Genomic DNA, 7,464 nt, shown 5'->3' on the forward strand with positions numbered 1-7,464 from the left:
AACAATGGATCAGGACTGCTAGAAGTCTAGTGCTTATTGTAAAATAGAGGTGTGGGGGAAGAAGTTGAAACAACTGGAAAAAGCAGCTGGCCTAACTAGCTTGGGTGTGGATTTGCATTACTTAGTAGGTATTAAAGCATTAATTGTTGCACATACTTCAGATTAAATGTGATTATTCAAGCATCCCTTATTAGGTAAAGGTAAAGGGACCCCTGACCATTAGGTCCAGTCATGACTGACTCTGGGGTTGCGGCGCTCATCTCGCATTATTGGCCGAGGGAGCCAGCGTACAGCTTCTAGGTCATGTGGCCAGCATGACAAAGCCACTTCTGGCGAACCAGAGCAGCACATGGAAACACCGTTTACCTTCCCACTGTGGCGGTACCTATTTATCTACTTGCACTTTGACGTGCTTTCGAACTGATCGGCAGGCCCTAGGCTCTGTGGTTAACCCACAGTGCCACCCGTGTCCCACCTGTATTAGGTACATGCTTAGATTTCACTGTAATAAATTACGGTTAAATCCTTCACTAATTAAATAGGAAGGTAAGTTTCTTTGGACTATACTATACTCAAAATATGATTTGTACTGAAATACCTCATTGTGTTTGAAATATTGCATAATTCTAAGTCACTGAAGCTTAAAAAAATAAAACAGCTTTTGTTTTATGCATCTGTTTAGAAAAGCTCTATATGAGAATTTCTGTCGGCTTTATAATAATGATAATTTTATTCATACCCCGCCCATATGGCTGGGTTTCCCCAGCTACTCTGGGCAGCTTCCAACATATATACCTGCGGCGAGAAGGTAAACGGTGTTTCCATGCACTCTGGTTTCCGTCACAGTGTTCCGTTGTGCCAGAAGCAGTTTAGTCATGCTGGCCACATGACCCAGAAAGCTGTCTGTGGACAAACGCCGGCTCCATCGGCCTGAAAAGCGAGATGAGTGCCTCAGCCCCATAGTCACCTTTGCCTGGACTTAACTGTCCAGGGGTCCTTTACCTTTTCCCCTTTACCTTACAGCATATATAAAACATACCAGCGTAATGGCATCCTTCCATACCCAGTTTAGTTCTGGATGGCCTCTTCAACAGCTGCAGTCAAGTTTATTAACAGATCAATTCTAAGCTATTCCTCCCCATGCCCCTGGGCTTTTGGTTTGCTGACAGGTTTAAATTGACTCAAAAAAATATTAAATATAATTCAATAACTATTCTGAAGAACCACTGCTAGATGGTGGTCACATTCAAACCTTGCATTTAAAGCTCTACATCACCACTTTTAACAGTCGTTATCAATTCCTCCAAATAATTCTGGGAGCTGGTTTGTTAGGAGACCTCTGTTCCTCTCACAGAGCTACAATTCCAAGAGAAAGGCGTTTGATGGTTAAATCACTCTGGGAATTGGTCTATAGGAGAGGAATACTAGGAATAGGAGGGGAATAGGAGTCTAAGGAGTCTTGGAGAGTGAAGTCAAATGGGCCTTAGAAAGCACTGCTAATAACAAGGCCAGTGGAAGTGATGATATTTCAGCTGAACTATTTAAAATTTTAAAAGATGATGCTGTTAAGGTGCTACACCCAATATGCCAGCAAGTTTGGAAAACTCAGCAATGGCAAGAGGATTGGAGAAGATCAGTCTACATCCCAATTCCAAAGAAGGGCAGTGCCAAAGAATGCTCCAACTACCGCACAATTGCGCTCATTTCGCACGCTAGCAAGGTTATGCTTAAAATTCTACAAGGCAGGCTTAGGCAGTATGCGGACCGAGAACTCCCAGAAGTGCAAGCTGGATTTCGAAAGGGCAGAGGAACCAGAGACCAAATAGCAAACATGCGCTGAATTATGGAGAAAGCTAGAGAGTTCCAGAAAAACGTCTACTTCTGCTTCATTGACTATGCAAAAGCCTTTGACTGTGTCGACCACAGCAAACTATGGCAAGTTCTTAAAGAAATGGGAGTGCCTGATCACCTCATCTGTCTCCTGAGAAATCTCTATGTGGGACAAGAAGCTACAGTTAGAACTGGATATGGAACAACTGATTGGTTCAAAATTGGGAAAGGAGTACGACAAGGTTGTATATTGTCTCCCTGCTTATTTAACTTATATGCAGAATTCATCATGCGAAAGGCTGGACTAGATGAATCCCAAGCCGGAATTAAGATTGCCGGAAGAAATATCAACAACCTCAGATATGCAGATGACACAACCTTGATGGCAGAAAGCGAGGAGGAATTAAAGAACCTTTTAATGAGGGTGAAAGAGGAGAGCGCAAAATATGGTCTGAAGCTCAACATCAAAAAAACCAAGATCATGGCCACTGGTCCCATCACCTCCTGGCAAATAGAAGGGGAAGAAATGGAGGCAGTGAGAGATTTTACTTTCTTGGGCTCCTTGATCACTGCAGATGGTGACAGCAGTCACGAAATTAAAAGACGCCTGCTTCTTGGGAGAAAAGCAATGACAAACCTAGACAGCATCTTAAAAAGCAGAGACATCACCTTGCCGACAAAGGTCCGTATAGTTAAAGCTATGGTTTTCCCAGTAGTGATGTATGGAAGTGAGAGCTGGACCATAAAGAAGGCTGATCGCCAAAGAATTGATGCTTTTGAATTATGGTGCTGGAGGAGACTCTTGAGAGTCCCATGGACTGCAAGAAGATCAAACCGATCCATTCTGAAGGAAATCAGCCCTGAGTGCTCCCTGGAAGGACAGATCGTGAAGCTGAGGCTCCAATACTTTGGCCACCTCATGAGAAGAGAAGAATCCTTGGAAAAGACCCTGATGTTGGGAAAGATTGAGGGCACTAGGAGAAGGGGACGACAGAGGACAAGATGGTTGGACAGTGTTCTCGAAGCTACGAACATGAGTTTGACCAAACTGCGGGAGGCAGTGCAAGACAGGAGTGCCTGGCGTGCTATGGTCCATGGGGTCACGAAGAGTCGGACACGACTAAACAACAACAGGAGTCTAATGACTCTTTGGAGAAAGTTTCAACAAATGGGGATGCATTCAACTAATGTTTGGTCAGAGGCCCATAGAAATTAAGGGACGTAAGTTAATTTCAACAAGTCTGCTCTGAGTAAAAGTTAGTTGAATGCAATCTATGATGTTACGAGAGAGAGAGGGGGGGGGGTCAGTAAAACTGTCTCCTAGCCTCCACTCTAGAATAGCCATGTAACTCTGGTGCCATTTTCCTACTTCAGTCAGTGATGTTTTTCTCAAGAGGGAATGTAGGAAACTCTGGAAGACCTGTGATGCATGGCTCAGCAAGTCCCTCACAATCTCCTCCCCTGGCTACTGAAAACTAGATGCAGACCTTGAAAATGGATGGGAGGGGAAAGTATGAAGTGGGAGCAGTGAATGACTGAACCTAGTGGGAAGTGTTTTGGTGATGCGGTTTCAGATTGACTGGAATAGGAACACGAAAAGGAATTTGATTTCTGGTAATCTGGGGTTGCTTTGAAGAAGCTGTGGAGAAGAAAAGGGGGGAAACCCTAAAGGAATCAACTAGTCAAGAGAATAAGGGAATCAGTTGTGTGTTAACCCTGGCAAACGTGCATTAAATAGCTCCTTTATTTGCTTTCCAGAACAATCATCCCTGGACAGGAAATGTTTTGATCAAAACACTGCTGCTTTGTTGGATATTGTTTTATATACTGGTTTTATATTATTGTCAATGCTTTTTAAGTAGAGAGCCTTCTTTGCACACTGTTCTTCAGGATAATTAAGGGCTGACATTCAAGGCTAGAAACATGCATATTGTGTGTGACCATAAGCAGGTCATTTAACTTTTTCCTATCTCTGAATTGGATCTAAAAGTGTAGCTACTGTATAAATCTCCTGTTTTTTTGTTTGTTGTTTTTTGAATAGCTTATTCAATACCGTTTTATGCCATTTACAACAAAGAGTCGCGTAGTACCTGGAAGACTTAACACATTTATTATGGCACAAGCTTTAGTGGCACAAGTGTTGTTGTTTAGTCGTTTAGTCGTGTCCGACTCTTCGTGACCCCATGGACCATAGCACGCCAGGCACTCCTGTCTCGCACTGCCTCCCGCAGTTTGGTCAAACTCATGTTCGTAGCTTCGAGAACACTGTCCAACCATCTTGTCCTCTGTCGTCCCCTTCTCCTAGTGCCCTCAATCTTTCCCAACATCAGGGTCTTTTCCAAGGATTCTTCTCTTCTCATGAGGTGGCCAAAGTATTGGAGCCTCAGCTTCACGATCTGTCCTTCCAGGGAGCACTCAGGGCTGATTTCCTTAAGAATGGATAGGTTTGATCTTCTTGCAGTCCATGGGACTCTCAAGAGTCTCCTCCAGCACCATAATTCAAAAGCATCAATTCTTCGGCGATCAGCCTTCTTTATGGTCCAACTCTCACTTCCATACATCACTACTGGGAAAACCATAGCTATACGGACCTTTGTCGGCAAGGTGATGTCTCTGCTTTTTAAGATGCTGTCTAGGTTTGTCATTGCTTTTCTCCCAAGAAGCAGGCGTCTTTTAATTTCGTGACTGCTGTCACCATCTGCAGTGATCAAGGAGCCTAAGAAAGTAAAATCTCTCACTGCCTCCATTTCTTCCCCTTCTGATCCCCTTCATGGATCAATGCCTTGTCGTGGCGAAGGGGCTTGAATAACTCAGAGAAGCTATGAGCTATGCCATGCAGGGCCACCCAAGATGGACAGGTCATAGTGGAGAGTTTTGACTAAACGTGATCCACCTGGAGAAGGAACTGGCAAGCCACTCCAGTATCCCTGCCAAGAAAACTCCATGGACAAAGACAACAGTGGCACAAGTGAGACTTTATCAAATACAATGTAATTTACTTGCTGCTTAACATTCATGGTGTTAAAAAGACACACTTAGTTTGGAACAAGTGAGCACTAGTAGGCCTGCACTCATTAAACTGAGTTAAGGAACTTTGGAAACATTTTCTTTTTTTTAATCTACATGCAATTTGGGGGAGCACTGTAGCTTATGTGCTTATTGTGCAATTTACAACTCTTGACTGCCTTTCAATTTAAAGCCCAAAATAGTAATTGCTTGAATTCTGTTTTTTTTTAATGTTATTCAAAATTAAATATAAATTCCATGATGAAAATACATATCAAAAACCTTGGTTTAAAAGGGGGAAAGCAAATATTTCTATACATATGCTTTAACCAGCACTTTGCTTCATAATGAATTATAAATAAATATTACTTATACACAAATCCGCTGTTATAAAATATTAAAGTTTTAAATTATTAAGTTTCAACCACTAGAACTAGGAGGACAGGCTCATGGGTTGTTGTTGTTTTTTTACTCTAAAAACACACATCTATTCTGTTCCCCCACATTCCTAATTCTGGTTTTATTTATTAGCTTATGACATTCCAGCTCTCTATAACCTCCCTATATTTGTCTTGATCTTAAATCAGAATCACTGTATTCAATTGTTCCCAAAACTTCCCTAAATAATTGGTTGAAATCTGATATATATGAGGATGATAGGGCATGGCCATTCCACCAGTCTCACTCCGTTAGTAATACTTCCACTGATATTTTGGACAGAACAATCCATGGGGTTGGAGAAATGAGGCTAAGGAGCCTGTGGGTCCTCAGTCACCCCCCAACAATGGACCACAGTAGCCCCACAGCTGATGGAGCACCACTGGCAGAACACCTGTGTCCATTGAGAATGCACTAGGTGCACCGATGCCATTTCACTGGCTGGGTGGTACTTGTACTTAATGCCTCTTTCTATAGCCCATCTGCCTGAATGCTGTTTGTAGGATTGCAACCGAGGTCCCTTCTGTAAGCAACAAATCAGGATCAGCTAGCAGGTGCTGAGAAATATCTAGCCTGCCATATCAAATGCCTGATACAACAGAGTAAGTTGTGTTGTAACTCTTAATGAAAATGCTTCCATGCATGAAACATAATTTAGAACTTGGCGTTTAAATAAGTGCCATTTATTGCAAAACCTGGGCATGGTGTTCCATGACTCATTGTTTCCAGATCTCCAGTGGTGTCTTATATTTTTGCTGCTGTTGTTAATGCAGAAACCAGCTAAACCTTTAGCTGCAGCCAAGTTTGGGAAGAGCTGCTAGTTTGTTCAAAGACAAATAGTTAACTTTTATTCAGTGCCAACAGTATAGGAGCTACTGTGCAGAGAGGGCTGGTATTCTTCAGCATGGGACAGAGGCCACCAATCTTTTGGGAAGTGTCCTGGAAGTCAAGTCCAAGTAGGAGCAAGCATGTAATGAATAGGAACATGAGAGAGCTCTGCTGAAGTAGACCAAAGGTGTGTCTAATCCAGCATCCTGCTTTCACAGTGGCAAACTCGATGCCTGTACAAAGTTCACAAGCAGGACATGGTGCCATATGGTTTCATTTATGTCTACCCTGCATTTTCTTCAAAGAGTTCAAGGTTTGTCCCCTCCCTCATCTTAACTTCACAAAAAATTGTTAGGTAGGCTTCTTATCCCACTCCAGCTGTTATTCCCCAACAACAGAGATACTGTACACTATTTTGGAATGGTTTTACCTTTAGTCTGCTGTAGTGGGAAGCTAGTAGAAGCAAAGATATGGAGACAAGCAGTATGAGCTGGACTCTACTGGAACATGTTCAGGTCTTCCACAAACCACAGCTGCCTGGGGTGTGCCGGTTGGCCATTTTTCTGTGACTGAGAGGGTGATTTAAACACGCTCTCAGGTGTGTTTTAAGAATAAAGGAAGGGCAAGTGTGCATGCTGGCTGGAAGAGAGGGGTAATAATAAAAACTGAGCCATGTGCATCCGTCTTGACAAAGTATCTAGTGGCACTAGTCTGACATTAGCTATTCTCATAACATGTGGCCTATAGACCTTAACAAATAAGGGGTGGGAAAGGGAGGAAATGTAGGTTTCATTCCCCTGAACTAAATCCAGCACTATATGTCTTCTTGCATTTCTGCAGCAGATAAAAAAGCTATCCCTTTGGACCGATCCATTTCTGTATATAAAACTAAGCAATATTTACATATCCTCAAAAACAGGTTATGCAGATTTCCTCATGTAAGGGAGCCTAGCATGAGCAGATCTTCAAGCAAAAGTGGTCAAGCAAGTTTAACATTTGTTATTGAATTCAGAGTGCCACCTACAGGCCAGAAAAATACCTCTCATCCTGTTTATTTTTTTAAAAAAAGACTTTTCACATGCATCTCTCTCATTCATATTAACTTGGTCCAAAGGCCATTACCATGATGCAGGTGAGTGGGTCTAAAAGTTATTATAATAATTGCTTCAATCTAGCATTATTGGGACGCGGGTGGCACTGTGGTGTAAACCACAGAGCCTTGGGCTTGCCAATCGGAAGGATGGGGATTCGAATCCCCGCAACGGGTTGAGCTCCTGTTGCTCAGTCCCAGCTTCTGCCAACCTAGCAGTTTGAAAGCACATCAAAGTGCAAGTAGATAAATAGGAACCGCTACAGCGGGAA

Source organism: Zootoca vivipara, chromosome 8, assembly GCF_963506605.1.
Source record: "Zootoca vivipara chromosome 8, rZooViv1.1, whole genome shotgun sequence".
Taxonomy (NCBI): domain Eukaryota; kingdom Metazoa; phylum Chordata; class Lepidosauria; order Squamata; family Lacertidae; genus Zootoca; species Zootoca vivipara.